This window comes from Lissotriton helveticus, chromosome 5_1 (assembly GCF_964261635.1).
Source record: "Lissotriton helveticus chromosome 5_1, aLisHel1.1, whole genome shotgun sequence".
NCBI classification, from domain to species: domain Eukaryota; kingdom Metazoa; phylum Chordata; class Amphibia; order Caudata; family Salamandridae; genus Lissotriton; species Lissotriton helveticus.
Window position 1 is genome coordinate 29,775,361 of NC_136065.1, and position 15,793 is coordinate 29,791,153.

General features: G+C 41.5%; 1 protein-coding gene across 1 annotated transcript in view; it reads left to right on the plus strand.

The window, feature by feature from the left end:
• The window catches only part of LOC144752363 (butyrophilin-like protein 9), a 416,572-nt gene that overhangs the window by 57,404 nt on the left and 343,375 nt on the right, over nt 1-15,793 (plus strand). The window lies entirely within an intron of this gene.

Here is a 15,793-nt window from a genome sequence, read left to right on the forward strand (position 1 = left end):
TTTGTTGAAGATGTGGTGGGGGCATGGGTCTGTGGGGGATCCAGAGTGGATGGAATTCATCAGGCGGATGGTGTTCTCAGTGGAGATTGGGTTCCAGGCGTTGAGGGTGTTGACGGGGGGACGAAGGTCAGCTGATGGTAGGGTGGGTTGGCTTCCGGGTTGGTTGTCAAAGCTGTTGTGGATGTCAGCAATCTTGTTGTGGAAAAAAGAGGCTAGGGAATCGCAGAGGGTTTGAGAGGGGGTGATGTCGTTGGAGTTGGCCGAGGGGTTGGAAAATTCCTTGACGATGTTGAAAAGTTCCTTGCTGTTGTGGGCGTTGTTGTCAAGTCGATCTTTGAATGCTGTTTTCTTGGCTTTTCGGAGCTTTTTGGATATGATTAATATGCCGTTGTATGGATACTATTGATTATAACCGGACAAGGGCATAAAATAAAAATATCGATTCTGGCTCCTAGATAAAAACACTACACCCACTCCTCGAATTAATGTCCATCATTACTAAAACTTAATAGTAAACATATAAAAGGTGCATGTGTATACCAACCCACCCCAAAATACATGTTTGCATTTGAAATGGTGTATGCGAAATACATGAAAATGATTATAGGTATTGTATGCTTTTCAAGCAGTGTAATCATTCATTAAAAAGGATGCATATATATATCAGCTGAATGAGTATGCGAAAATTACACATGAAATGGCTCTTAATACAGAAAAGAAGTGCGAGACCATTCCATCACATATAAATACAGGTATTTGTAAATATGCTAGAGGCTGAGGTAATATATTCTCTAGAGTTCCTAAAAATAGAAGCTCTGTTCTCTAAGAATAGTTCTACTTTAAGCAGAGTACAAGTGACAAAAAATAAAGGTAAATATTTTGGAAGGGATGAGAAGAAAAAATAATTTTGCTTTCAGGGCAAAAATAGTTCCAAATATTTTCAGTAGCTTTTGTTTATTAAAGCTGAAGGCTGAATTCAGAGTTCATGGAACGCTGTATGCTTGTTTGCTTTAAAGTTATTCTTTCTGTTCAGGGGAGAACATCATTTCAGACAGACTCGCAAAAAAGTTGTCTACGGCTCCAGGTGAAAGTTCAACCAAGTTTGAAAATAGCGCGACTGTGCAGTCTTGAGCATGATTGCTATCATCGATGACAGGATCAGCAATGCTCACAGAAGGTCGTACCTGGGTGATGCTGCTCTCATCTAGTACTTCACTACCACCTAATCGTAGTGTAGAAGTCTCAATGAATGCCGTCATCAGGATGGGTAACCGCTGGGGACAACACGATGCATGAGCTGTTACAGGACTTAGCAAAGTATCTGTATCCAAGGGTACTGCTGATTGTAGTGTAAGACAAAAGTCCAACACGCATTCTTCTCCGCACAGCATACATCGAAGCACAGGTAAGATACAATTCTGCCAGATGGGTCTGAATGAAAGAAACCAGGTCATATTCAGATCTCTTAGCCGGGCTAATCCAAGGACTTTAGTTATGCGGTCTCTATAGCGTATAGCTAGGATCGTTTCTTCCATCATTGCTGGAGTCTTGTCTGCGACTTGGCTTGCCATAACAAAGCAAGAGAATCAAAAATAAAAGGCCTGCTACGAGTCCCAACAGGAGTGGTAGGCCGCCAAAGACAGAATGGACAAAATTAGGAAAAATGCCCAGCACTGTTTTGAAGGGTTAACAGTCCCGAAAAATTTTTCTTAAATACATGTGGGATACCACTGGCATCAGACATATTTAGGATTTGGCTTAGAATTTCCGCGAAATGCAGGGAGCAATTTGTCGATAAAAGTGTATGTATCTCCGCCGTTGTCCTTGCAACTTGCAGATCATACTTTTCTTTAGATGACGTCAAGGGCACAGTTGTCTGTAGAAGAACAGACTTCATTCTGCTTAAAGTATCAATTCGAATAGAAGAGATATTAAAAAAGGGCCACATTTTTGCCTCCCTGTCTGGAGTGCTGTTTGGATACAATACTTGCATACAACAAGTGACCATGGAACTAACGCTTACTAGATAAGCTTTTCCTGGCACCATGCCACAACATCTGTGGTCCACTATTAGAATATAGCTCCCGTTAGAAAGCCGTCTAAAGAATGGCTCTATTCGAGTTGCAGGTGTGCCATGCTGGTGGCATGAAAGGTTATTTGAAGTCCCCTCACAGGCCCCATGCAGGTTAATACCCTGACACAGAAGTATACCACTTAGTGATCGTTTACAATTATTACCACTAAGAAATTCATTCTGTTCCTTTTCACTATAACATGTGTGTGTGTAAGGTAATTTCCATGATGACTTAATGTATCCTTTACCCAACTTTTCATACTGGCCTGCTGGTATATACTCTTGACTGTATTTAAATTGGAAAGTCGTTATCGGAATTGTTATTATTCCGTGTATTATCCATTCAATGACAGGTCGTTCTGACATTGTCAATGGTAATCTCTCAAGTTTTTCAATGCTCAAAATTGTATATTCCGCTCCTTTTTGTGCCAAGCTGATTTGTGTATCAGTAAGGTTAAAGATAGAGAATAATGACGTTGTGTTGATTAAACGCCAGGGCACGTAGCCTGAACGCAGATTCTGTAACGTCCAGCCAAGTTGTACAAAAGAACGTAATTGGGACTGACCGTGTTGTAACATTAGTAAGTCCTGATCTATTATATCTATAGCAGATGATACAATACTGTCCAGTGAATATATTCTGGAAGACAGAGTCATTAACCCATTGTCCACAACAGAAAGTGAATTTTCCAAATTAATACGGTCAATTGCCCGTATTTTTTCTGCTGTTTCAATTTGCGTTTCTGTCCAAGCTTTGTTGTAAGCTGCTTATATACTGGCCGCTATGAAACTTTTTTGACGCTGTTTGCGTGGTCCCATTATGAAATCACGCAAGTCAGCACCGTCTTTAAGTTAAGTCAAGTGTTGCTTAATTTCTGCTAGTGTGGGTTTCTGTAGCCATTCGAGGCAGAGTTTCCCTACACTGTATGTTGTAACTATCCCTGGATGTTGTCTCTGGGAGTATCTAGGGTCTGGTCTGGTCAATTTGAACCCCTGTATTTTGTTCAGGAATCTATCTTGACAGTTATTTGTGTCTGTGGGCCAGATCAACCATTTTTTCCAATCAGGATGTGTTTTGTTTTGGTTAAAAATATGGGATACGTCTATCTCAACATCTGTAGTGCTATTAATGTCAGGTGTTGGCTTTGGAATAGACGGTTTGTTTAAGTCTTTAATTTTGGCTAGGCCAAGACAGGTTGTCTGTTGAATTGTGTCATTCAAGAATATAATTTGTTCTGGGATCATGCAGGCTCTAAATAATGATTCTATACCTTGGACCTGCCAATCTTTGGTACCCCAGATTGTTTTTGTTTCAATGTTATTTTTCCAAAAATCAAAACCAAATGTAGTCATTTTTTCATAAAATGTTTCTGAATAGATTAATTCAGTATTTGTCAGCATTGTTTTCATTCCAGTCTTATTTAACAGTTTGAAATAAAATGTTTCTGCATCACTTGTGTTAAACCCTGAGAAGTATGGGAATTTCTCGTAAAAATGTTTTTGAACTGCCTTTTGGTGGAGTTGCACAATGTTCCCATTGATTATAATTAAAAACATTTCTAGGTTGAGCAGTTTTATGCAAATAGTGGTGTGCAAAGTGGTTGTAGCAGTACATTTCTTCATAATTAGACGAACCCTGTAAGTAATCATGGTCTGTAAATTTTGCTGACATTACCAAATCTTACATCATATCATTAATACTTTGAAAGTCCCAATCATCAGAGAATGTGCTCGGTTTTACAAAGTCACTTAATGAAACCTTAAATTGGTGTGGATACTTCAAGAGCTCGACCGGGCCATAGATTTCATAATCTGTTTTGTCCCAAGCTACCCCACCGGGTATTGGATTGGCTGTGACATTCACTGATGATAGTTCTATTTTCTCGATGTGAGATGACTTGTGTGGCTTTAGGACCAAGTCGATGTTCTGACTTGCTGTGTCCATTGTACTGTATTTTCCCTCAATGAATTTTCCCAAACAAAGTACCATGATGAGCCAAAGCAGGAGGAAAAGTACACCTAACACAATCCAAAATTCAATCCATGGAGAAATCAGAGAGGTTTCTTTGAGTTGATGAAAGAGTTCAGTTACTTTGGGGCATATTATCAAGGGGGTTTATCTCCGCTTTTATGTCTTTAAAGCCAATAAAGCGGAGATAAAAATATCTCCCTATTACCTAGCTGTCGCTAACACCAGTTAGCGACAGCTAGTAGGAGATAGCGACCATCTTGGGCCCCACTTTGCATGTCAGTGATATTTATCACTAATGACATGCAAAGTGGGCGTTTGCATATCACTAATGACATGCAAAGTGGGCGTGCCAAGATGTTAGCGACTGGAAACAGTCGCTAACATCGCTATCTCCTATTACCAACTCCAAAAGCTAACACCTGCCCTGAGCAGTTCTTAGCCATGTTATCCAATGGGAGGTGGATAACATGGCTAAGAGCATTAGCTCGGTAATGCATGAATATCGCTGACTTTTCAGCGATATTCATGCATTGCGGCCATTTTTTATCGCATTTGCGATAAACCTTGGTAATACCAAGGTTTATCTGCGATAAAAATCGCCGCAGCTTAGCGGTAAATTTTTGTCTCTAAACAAGCAATAGCGATAATTATCGCTATTGCTTGGTAATATGCCCCTTTGTCTTTATAACCACTTCCATGCTAATGACAAGGTCAGCTCGTCATGGAGTGCCCATTCATTTCAATGGAAGTCTAGTGTAAATCGCTACCATGCCATAGCATCCAAGTGAAGTTTTTGTTGTTAGCTGTTCTTCAGGCTCGCTTGGATCCTCAGAAAAGTCATCGTAATTGATGAAGTAGCCATATGCAGTTCTGTCAATTGTTGGAATCGCTTCCGGATTTTCATTTGCTTTTGGAATTTTCTTTGTTTCGTTAGCATTGTCCGTGGCTACATCGTCGTAGACAGGTGTTTCTTGACGAACTGTTTTAATTTGGGTTTTAAGAGGTATAAGTTCCATGGCTTTGTTGCATAGTCCTTTTTGATTCACTTTAGGTTTGTCAAATGTGATTAGTCTCTCAGTTTGAACCTCTTGTATTGTAGCAAACTTTGGTTTTCTGCTATTTCTTGGGAGTCCACTTGGCCTACTACTTATTATTGGCCACATGATTGTGGTTTTACCAGGTCGATGGATACAACTCGGTTCTCCTTTTTACCAGCAAGGGGCGGTAGTACAACTGATCTTGTTCCGTTGACAGCTAAGACAGTTACTGCTTTTCTGTAAGAAGGCCCAAATTCCTTCTTCACCGCGATTTTCTCTCTGACCAGATCCCCAATCTTTGGAATCCAGACAGGCCTTGCTGGGACAGGTGGTTTCTCTTCAGTGGCTGTTGGCTGCTGTTTTAACTTTATGTTGCTCAGGTCGTTTCTTGTTTCATTTAAGTCCTGTAAAATAGCCAAACGATCTTTGATATCAAAGCCTTTTTCTTCTACCACTGAAGTCTGACTATCTAAGTTCTGAATATGCATTCTAGTACCGAACAATAGTTCGTACGGACTGAAACTTTTTAGAGAATTTCTTGGCAGATTGTTAAGACTACGTTGGACACTTGTTAAATGTTGGACCCTCCCATCACCCAAACCTAATACCCTCGCCGTTATAGATTGCTTTATGTCTCGGTTTTTTCTTTCCACCATCCCGTTTCCCTCAGGAAGGAAGTGACATGAGTACCGCAATGCAATGCCCTTGCTGGTCATGGCCTCCTTATAAGCTCGAGAGCTAAAAGCAGGACCCTGGTCAGAATGTAGCATGCCAATTGCGTATGTGCCGATATAGACTCGCAAATCTTTTATAACAGTTCTGGCATCAGCCGAGCGCTGGGCCTACATTTTAAGTGAATCTAGTCTTAAATAATATGCATTGGGACGCATTTCTCCTGTTTGATTATGCGTATAGATCACCTTATGCTTTCTAATAGGGGTCCTGGCACTACTCTGGCCGGTTCACTACTGCGAACTTGATTGCAGTTTGGACAATCCTTTGCAAATTTGTAATTATGCAGGCTCATCCCTGGCCACCAGTATTCTGATTGTAATTCTTTCAGAGATTCCTTGATCGTCTGGTGTCTTAGACCCCCACCCATGTGTGCTTCTTGAATCAAGAAGATTCTCCTGTTCGTGTTTGGAATTACTCTATCCCCCACTCCAGGGATTTGAGCAAAAGGAACGGAGTTTGCATCTATCGTGTATGTATAATTGAGTGGATAGTTCACGGGTAGTGCTGCACGGGACATCCGTGCTGCACAGTCGCCTTTTGAAGACGTTTTTACCGCCAGCATGGTTTCCCTGTCTATGTATTTTTCTGAACGCTTTTCTGTGGCTACGGAAGCCGGTTTAGTTGCTTCCGCTGAGGCTGTGTCAGCCAATGAATTCCCTGCAACGTGAACGCCATCACGCTGATGACTCAGTGTATGTATCAAGTGAGTCTTTTGTAGTTCTTTCTGTAAAAGAACTACTTGTTCCCAAAGCGTTTTCTGCTTGATTGTGGCACCTGTGTCATCTTTGTAACCGTTTTGAACCCATTTCTGTAAGTCATTATTGTATGATTTGACGCAGGAATGCGAATCACACACTATTAGTGTCGGGAATTCGCGATCGGCAATATCGAGCGCCATTTTTAAAGCTATTAATTCAGTTTGTTGACCTGAATTGTCTTTTACTGATTGTGACATTGTTACCAGTGGTCTCAATTTACCTCCGTGCCACCGGCATTTAACAACCTCGCACGTAGCATTATAAGCTTGTTTTCCCCAAACTGAGGGTTGTGCATATCCGTCTGTATATATTACACAGGCATACTGTTGTAGGGGCAGAATTTCGATTGACAGAGGATATTCTTTTTCATATGTTATATCTTTCAGTTTTTTCATGTTCGGGTCAAAATAGTATTTCACTTAATCTGTAGCAAGAGAATTTTCCCATTGTATCCATTTTGGATCTAATGCCACGGTAGTTAAATTGCATGGGCTTGTTAATGCCTCAAAGGCTGATTCTGCTGTTAAAACAGTAATCCGTCTGCCTTGGGCTTGGGCTCTTTCTTTTGCTACAGCTGTTTGAACCGCATTTACAATGTTTTCTGCAAGACTGAATGTTTTTTCAGCTTCTGTGTACAAATGTGATTTGTAAGCTATTGGTACCGTTTCTCCCTCATTAGAGGTCAGGTACGTGAATCCGCATCTTCCTGGGATGACTCGGATTACAAGGTTGCGTGTGTTGTCGCGAATTTGCAATTTTGTTTTAGCTAACATGTCAGTTTGCAATGATCTCAACATTTCTGTGTGTTTTTGAGTCCAATTGATTGGTTTAAAATCAGGTTTTATTAGTTCATAGAGAGGTTTAACCCTCTCCGATTAATTTAGAATGTAAGTTCTTCCGAAATTCAGGAAACCTAGTATTGATTGTAAGTTCTTCAGCGTTTTTGGTGCTTGGGGTACAGCGCATTTCTCTAAGAAATTGTCTGCCCGGCTTTTGCCTTCACTTGATAATTCATATCCTAAAAACAGGACTGTTAGATGGGCAATTCGTGACTTTTTAAAGTTGAATTTGTAACCCTCAGCAGCAAAACCAAGTATTATAGTGTTCACTCTTTTCAAGTGAGTATCCAAGTCGTCATCTGTTAGATAGATGTCATCGACATAAGATAATGCCTCATCATCATACATTTGTAGTAACTCTGTTACCCTTGCTGAGAAAAAACCTGGGCTATTCTTGAACACCTGTGGGAGTCGACAGAAATTTTTTTCGCGAACCCATTATTGAGAAAGCGGTCAAATACCTGCTTTCAGGTGCTATGTTTTGACAAAAGAACCCATTAGAGATGTCTAATGTCGTTTTGTATCTTTTTCCGCACGATGTTATTCATTAGTGCTGCAGTGTGAGTTTTGTACTGCAAAAGTTTTGCAACATGAGTTAAGGTGTCTGTAGTCCAAAACTAGACGATATGAATCATCTGGCTTGGAGACAGGAAACAAAGGATTGTTCATTCGTGAGGTGCATGTTTCAATCACCCCCCTGGTACTCAAGTTTATCTATGATCTCCCTGACTTGTTTTTTAGCTTCTTGCTTAAGTGGGTACTGCCTTTGTGCAGTTGGTTGACATTTTAACTGGATTATGTGAGGAGGAGAGTCCTCATCCCATCCAACATGATTTTTATATAACGCAGGAGCTTGGGCTACCACCCACTTTCTTGCAAGTGTATATTTTCTATGAATCGGAATATGATTTGAGAAGGCAGGCATAATCATTTCTTCGCCATGAGGGCACTCCCTGACAAACTCTGGTGGCCAATCTTTTTCAGCTAAAAGGATATCATAGCCTTTGGAAAGGTTATCCCAAAATAGACCCCTTACTTTCCTAGTCTTATCTCCCTCTATACGTAATGTTATTTCGTATATCTTATGAGGTTTGCTAACTCTGGTATCTGCAGTTTCCACCTGAATGTATTCATTCGTGTCCACTGTCTCCAGATGATTCATCAGGATCTTGCGAGCTATTGTCACTTCTGCTGCGCTGTCTAGCATTGTCTGGGCCCACTCTCCGTTTTTCAGCTGTGTCCTCAGTATCCTCGGCATGTTTGATTACTTTAATACTGGCTACCTTATTTTTTGGAAATAGTAATTTTTTACTTTGATGAGCAGGTTCCTTGTCTTTGGACTTGACGCACTCTTCCCTGTGTTCTGACCGTCCTCTTCTTTCCGATTTCTGCGAGGAATTCTGAAAAGATCGAGAGGGACGTGTATCAATATCTTGATATCTATCAGGTTTCTTCAAATTATCCCTATTTCTAAGGTTGTATCTTTTCTCAGAAGGCTCCCTCTGGGGAGACTTGTGTCCTTGGTCCAGAGATATTTCTCTCCGCTGAGGAGACCTTCCTCTGGACTGGAATCTTTTTTCTTTGGGAGTGGATTGTTTATTTCCATCCCAGCTCTTTTTTGGAGTGTTTAGATTATTTTTAATAAATATCTTTTCAGGATTTTCAGTTAGTTGGGGTTTTACTGGTTTCCCACCCAAACCACTCTTCCTAGTTCTTCATAGGATTTGTCTATGATTCTGGCAAGTTCAAATGGCTGTTCTGCTATATCTGTTTCTTTCAATTTCTGGCGGATCGCCATAGATGCTGCTTCTCCTTTTATGTTGGCTAATAATATAGCTGAGACCTGCTTGAAGTCTTTCAGTAATTTCATACCCAGAGTTAAAGCAGGTTCTGGACCGTATTCATTTTGAATCTGTCTTAGCACATCGGGTATTACCGCCATGGACGGAACACCATGTGTTTTTGTGTAAATGGAAGCAAAGACTGTGCCCCAAGTGTCACAGTCCTCCACATGTGGTGCGATCCCCATTGGAAGACAGATAGTCAGAATTCTGTGTTTCTCAGTAGGGGTAGTATCCGGAAATACCGCCTCTATTTGAGTTATTTTTTGTGCTAACCAGAATGGAATTTGTTCCCGTTTTATGGGTACTTTACCCAGACATGATTGTATGTTCTGTGGTGTGATTTTGTTTGTGTTCCCCTGATGAGGGGTCAGCTGTGGAATGTTAATAGCTGGTTGGACTGTTGAAGTCCGCAATACATATTGGACTAATTGTCGATGTATTTTAATTAGTACTTTTAGGTGGACTAAAAGTTCTGGTACTGACATTTTTTCGATGTCTGGATGTGGTGTGTAGCTGGCTAGAACCGGCCACGTTGCTCTTGGTCTACCTAATGGACCGAGCCTGGTGATGGGATTATTATGTTTTAGGGCGCCTTTAAACCAGAGCAGGTGCTCTTGGTATTTTAATGGGATTTCCACCTCCTCGAAAGGAGTATACTCTTCCGGAGGTTCCTCTATTTTGTAATAGTAGAATTCTTGTGTGACAGCATTTGCTGCTGGAAAGTTTATCCATGAATAGAATACCTCTGACTGCCGATATTCATGTGCCTCAATTACGAATATGACTGTACCACCTCTTGATGTTAGTCCATTTTCTATAAGTTTAAGAGTTATAGTTTTCCTTATATTGACTGGAATGAGTATAGCATTCGGGTCGTTCTGCAGGAGACTTGTGTCATCCTCTAGGAGTCGAGCTGCTATTCTAGCTGCCTCCCTTTCGTCTTCACTTTCTGACATTTTTACTGACAGAATGGTTTTTGTTGCAGATCAAGTTTCAAGGAAACAAAGATTAGGTGCACAATATTTTGGAACACTGTATCCATCAACGTTGACTATACCAAAAACTATACATAGAAATCTCTTCCTACTAAGTTCCGGCGGATTTTAACCTTTTACCCACTCCAGACGTCTTTGGAGTATTTACGGGAAAAAAAGGGTCTGTGTGAAAAAGCACAACTGAGTTACTCTAACGTCTTGCGTTAGATTTATCGCCTTACCAAATGTTGGGTGCCATGTAGTGTAGTTCCTATATTCCCAATAGGCTCTGTGCATTGGAATAATATATTCAGCAGTTTAGACGTAGGACTGAGGTCGACTAGGTCTCTACTGACTATATTAGACTTAAGGTTTGCCAGCTAGCTCAGAGGTCACTAGAAACTTTCTAGAATAAACGAGGAGGAGTTTAACCTCCCTGGATAGACAAGAAGGGATTAGCTTCTGACAACCATAAAACATGACAACTTTGCTCTCCCTGAATAAGAGTGTATCTTTAGAGTCGTGTGAAAACAAAAGACAGCTATTTCACTCGGTCAAATGTGCGTACTTAGTTTCACCAGAATGCAGAGAAAAGAGAGACGGGCGTTTTCAATAAAAGGTGTAATTTATTGAGCAGTCTTCTTCCTCATGCAAGAGAAATGAATTGCCACAATTGCAATACTCATAGTAAAGTAAAGTGCGTACAGTAAAAGGAGGATTATAAAATAATACTGTAAAAGCATTGATATGGTTTCTTAGCCATATGATACTTTAAAATAGATAAAATATATACATACATATATACATTGACTAATCGTACTCAACTGGTGCTTCTAAATACGCCTACCTCGGTGTACCTGACCTAAGCCTAATACGTGGGAAGGAGTAAGTAAGTAACAGTTTAAGTTAAGTTTGTTTTGCCAAGAATCTGACTCAAGAATTCTCTTTAAGGGTTTAGTCAGTTCCGTGCCTGGGTAAATAGAAAGCAGGAGGTCTGGTATCTCTCTCTCAGGACTCGATATCCCAGTAACCCGCAAGGTAGGCTGGAAACGCCAGAGCTGGATTTTCTCGGCTGGAGAAAAAGACAGCGTCTTTCTCAGCGCGTCAAAAGAGGAAGGGCAGCGTCCATGGGCTCTCGCATCAGCTGGGCTTACGGGCAAGTAGATAGCTGCTCTGCTCCAAAACCACCACCGTGTCTTTGCTTAAGGCAACGTTGGTATATTTATACCTGAAAGGTGCCGGGTTTGACGTAAGGTTGGACATAAGACGTCAATAAAGATGTCACTAAGAATTGGCCGTTCTTACAGTGCTTTACAGGAGTTCTAGGACGAAATCAAAACAAAAGCAAGGGGGATTTCCCAGGTTGCTTGAGGCTTGGTTTTGTTTAGAGAAGTCGGTGTGCTTTCTAGGGGGCCGGGGAAGTAGTCTTGCTTAATGTGACAGCATGTGCTATGACTGAATTATGGATATGATTACTATGCCGTCGTATGGATATTATTGATTATAACCGTACAAGGGCATAAAATAGAAATATCGATTCTGGCTCCTAGATAAAAACACTACACTACCTGCATTCCCTACCCCCGTTTACCATTCCCCCTCGACCTCTTCACTCCCCATAAGATGCGTGTAAGTGCTAATAATCTCACATTATTGTGTAATCTTATGTTTCTTCTTTTCTACTATGTCTACACTAGTCCACGTAATTATGGAACCTGTAACTCACTGATCCTCATGTAAAGCGCTCTGATACCTCTAGCCGGTGCTATATAAAACTTTACAAATATATAAAACACATTTTTTTGCAACCTACAGCAATATATATTAGATTAAATACTTAACCATGTTGCACTTCACAGTCCAGTGATATAATCACTGGAATATTTTGACATTTATAAACCTTTCGGCCTTCAACCTTGATGGCACTTACTCAATGCTTTATTGGACCATAACAAATTTGCATTATACATGACTTTCTACAACAGAATAATAGTTTACCCAACTCAATGAAAAAATGAAAAGCTAAGTTAGTCCTGACAGGATTGGAACTTGTCACCGGCAGATTAGACATAGCCCTCAGAAGCTACCTTTAAATTGTCTGAGATCCCTCTCTTTGCGGGTGGGTACCAAAGGTCAGAGAATTTTTTATTAACCGGGATGCCTGAGACAGAAAGACCCAAAACAGGCCCTTTTGCTGCAGGATACACCTTCATCAACAATATCAGTACAAGGCTGTTTTTGTCTAAACAAGTAGACGTCCCCCTCTTATGGACCTGGCACTGACCACCAAGGTCAACCTGTGAATCGGAGGCAGCGCTGAGAAGGCACCAGCAATCCGTTATTCCCATCGCCACCAATGAGCGCTCTAATCCTCCAGAGTAAAATTAATAAACCATATGTTTATTATAAGGCACTTGTGTTACCAAGTAGTCTTGTGATGCACTTCCTTCCTTCCATCAATTTATTCGAATGCTCTGAGCCCACTGGCCCATTCCAAGTAGGTAGTGCCTTATGATTGTAATCAGTCTGTCAGTCAGTCATGTGAAAGCGGGAATAAAAATGTAAGAATCATGGCATACTTTTCATAGATATAGCGCTGCGCTGTCTTTCCAATTTCCCAGGCGCAACAGCTGCCTTCTCCTGCAACACACGTCTCCATTTCCTACAACCCCTCCAACACTAGCGCGATGTCACCTGAATTTCCCCTGCTCAATCGGTATCACGGCACCACTCAAACGCACAGAAATGACACCTCCGTGACGCTGGCACATGCCCCTACGCAGCCAGCTGTAAGCAGAGGGGCCAAAGTGCAGCAGGCGGCCTCCCAGTGAAGGAATTCTAGAGGTCTTGTGTTATCACAGACGGAGTGTGAAAAAGACGTTCACTTCTTCTACACGCCACCACAAGTAAACTGCCGCCACCACCGCCCACCGGAATGCTTGTGTGGTATGGTATTTACCCATGGAGCAATCAAAAAGCAAAGTGAGCCTCTCTCCACATGTGTTTGGGAGCTATAAGGAGTACACATGCTACACAAAATCAGAAGGGGCATAAAAGACATAAAAGGCTCAGATGGAAGTGTACCGAGAGAAGGAAGGCAGGTAAGCCCTCCTCCTACCAGGAGGCGATAGGGGCCGCACCGGGGCTAATCCATTCATCAACAGAGCCTCTTTGAGAAGCCAATCACTGTCTTTATCGATGCCGTGGCACGTGCTGAACTCAGATCAGCCGCAGAGTACTAGTCTGCACTGAGGGGACCCCCTGCAGCTCAGGGCCCCCCGCACTGCGGGGCTAGTGTTACGCCCCTGGTAGTGGTCTCAGTATTGGAAGCATTTCATGCTCTATTCCTGACCCTATAATACATTTCCCCCATTCCTTGCTGGATACGTTCCTACCAATTTCCTTGGCCCAACGCTTCTGACTAGGGGTAGGTAGCTTAGGGGCAGGCTGACAAATCATGGCATAGAGTTCGGATGTTAATTTCTTATCATTACTCTTTACAACTAGCCATTTTTCATACTTCGTCAGTTTCCTATTGACTTGTGGGTATACACTGGTCTGGAGCAACCAATGTCGTAGTTGCAGGTATTGGAACCGTTTCGTCTCCGGCAGTGAATAGTCCTGCCGCAGCTGTGGAAATGATAAGATCCTCTTGACGTCGAATAAGTGGCCCGCCGCTTTGCAGCGTGTGACTTGCCATGCCGCATATGCCTTACTCTCCATACCCGGGGTAAATTCCTTATTTTCGAACAGTGGAGTCAATGGGGAGGGAAACATTGTCAGTTCTCATTTAACAGCTACGCCGTCCCCCGTTTCTACTTAGCCTAGGTAAGCAGGAAGTGAGGGGGGCTATCAAAAAGACCCACCACAGGCTATTGCTACCTTAATGTGCGGTTTGATTTATATTAGATCCTTGGCTAAACACCATCAAGAAGTGTAGGGCCTATTAGAAGACATGGAATTTGGTGTCCTTTTCATTACAGAGACCTGGACTAGTCCTGATTCCTCTGTTGAGCTGGGTTTTGCCTACCCAGTAGGCTACAAGATGTTTCATAAACCCAGGGCCTCGGGAAGAGTGGGGGGTTGGGTTTATATTCAAGGAGAGATGGAACTTTGCCCCCCTACAGATTGATGAGGTTTCAGGGATAGAACTGTTGGGCTTTACCCTGCAAGAAACAAAAGGAAGGCTATTAACAGGTATGATCTGTTATAGAACTCCGGGTCTTTATACCCAGTACCTAGTATTGTTCAACACTATCGCTGCCCTGGTCTTGACTCACTCCAGAATGTTGCTTCTAGGAGATTTTAATCTATGGGATAATGGGACTTTAGGGAGTCTCCTGAAGGACCTGGAACATATATGTGAGAATTGTGGTCTAGATCAGCTGATACTGGAACCAACTCATTCAGCAGGACATGTGCTGGAACTTGTCTTCGCAAACCAGACTGAGACGGAGGTGATTGGTATACTGCCCCAGAGCTGGACTGACCATTCCCTGATCCATTTTAAGATTACTATATGTTATGTTATTTCAACTTCTATAGCGCACAGCTGCCCCAGCAAAGGGGCGTCCCGGCGCTTTTGACTGGCAGAAAGAACAGAACAAGTAGGGAAAAAAGAGAGAAAACTCTCTCTAGCAAACACATAATTAACAACTGCCCTTTAGTTATTGAGTATCCACAAGTATCAAAGCAACTTTCTGTAATTCATAGACAATTCAAGACCATATATTGAAGTTCAAAGAACTATGTTTTTATTCTTGTTTTATATATTCTTTTTCATATAAATATTTTATATCCTTTTTCATTCTGTTTTAACTATTAATATCATTTGATATACTTTGTACAAGGTCGATGTAATATTGAGGTAGGCAAAGCGGGGGAATAGAACTACGGGCGTTTTGGCCAGTAGCCTTCGTCAGGTGACCGTCATTCGCAAATTACAAAACATAACATTGTGCAACGTAATTTTCTTTTAGATAAAATAGTTGATGTATCGTTTTTCTAACTTCTATTTTCTCTTTTCACAACTTAATTAACTTCCAGCAAAGGCACTCGACTTTTACTATGTAGTATGTAGTCTGCAGAGAGGCTTTTTGGACTTCATGTATCTGTTGATGTTGTCAAATCCTGTAGGATTTCTTTACAGTTTTTTTCAAAAACGGTACAAGAGGAATAGAAAATATGAGCCTTAAAAGTTATTATGCCCTACTGAGCACTTATTGATGAACTGAGTGAGTCCGTGCTGAACGATCAGTATATCTTATTCGGACGCCGTCACTAATGCCTCTACGGGTTCAGTCTTTATTTCTGATTAATCAAGATATAATGCCATCCGGTTTCTTGTAGATAATTTATCTGTGTATCTCTATTCCGGTATGGCCTTTCATAAACGATGATGCTCCTCTACTGCATGCCGAGTCGCCGCAACGATATGCGGCCACCTGACGAAGGCTACTGGCCGAAACGCGCGTAATTCTATTCCACCGCTTTGCCTACCTCAATATTACATCGACAGAAAATTTCGTACAATAATCCCTTTTTCACATTTTATCTTACT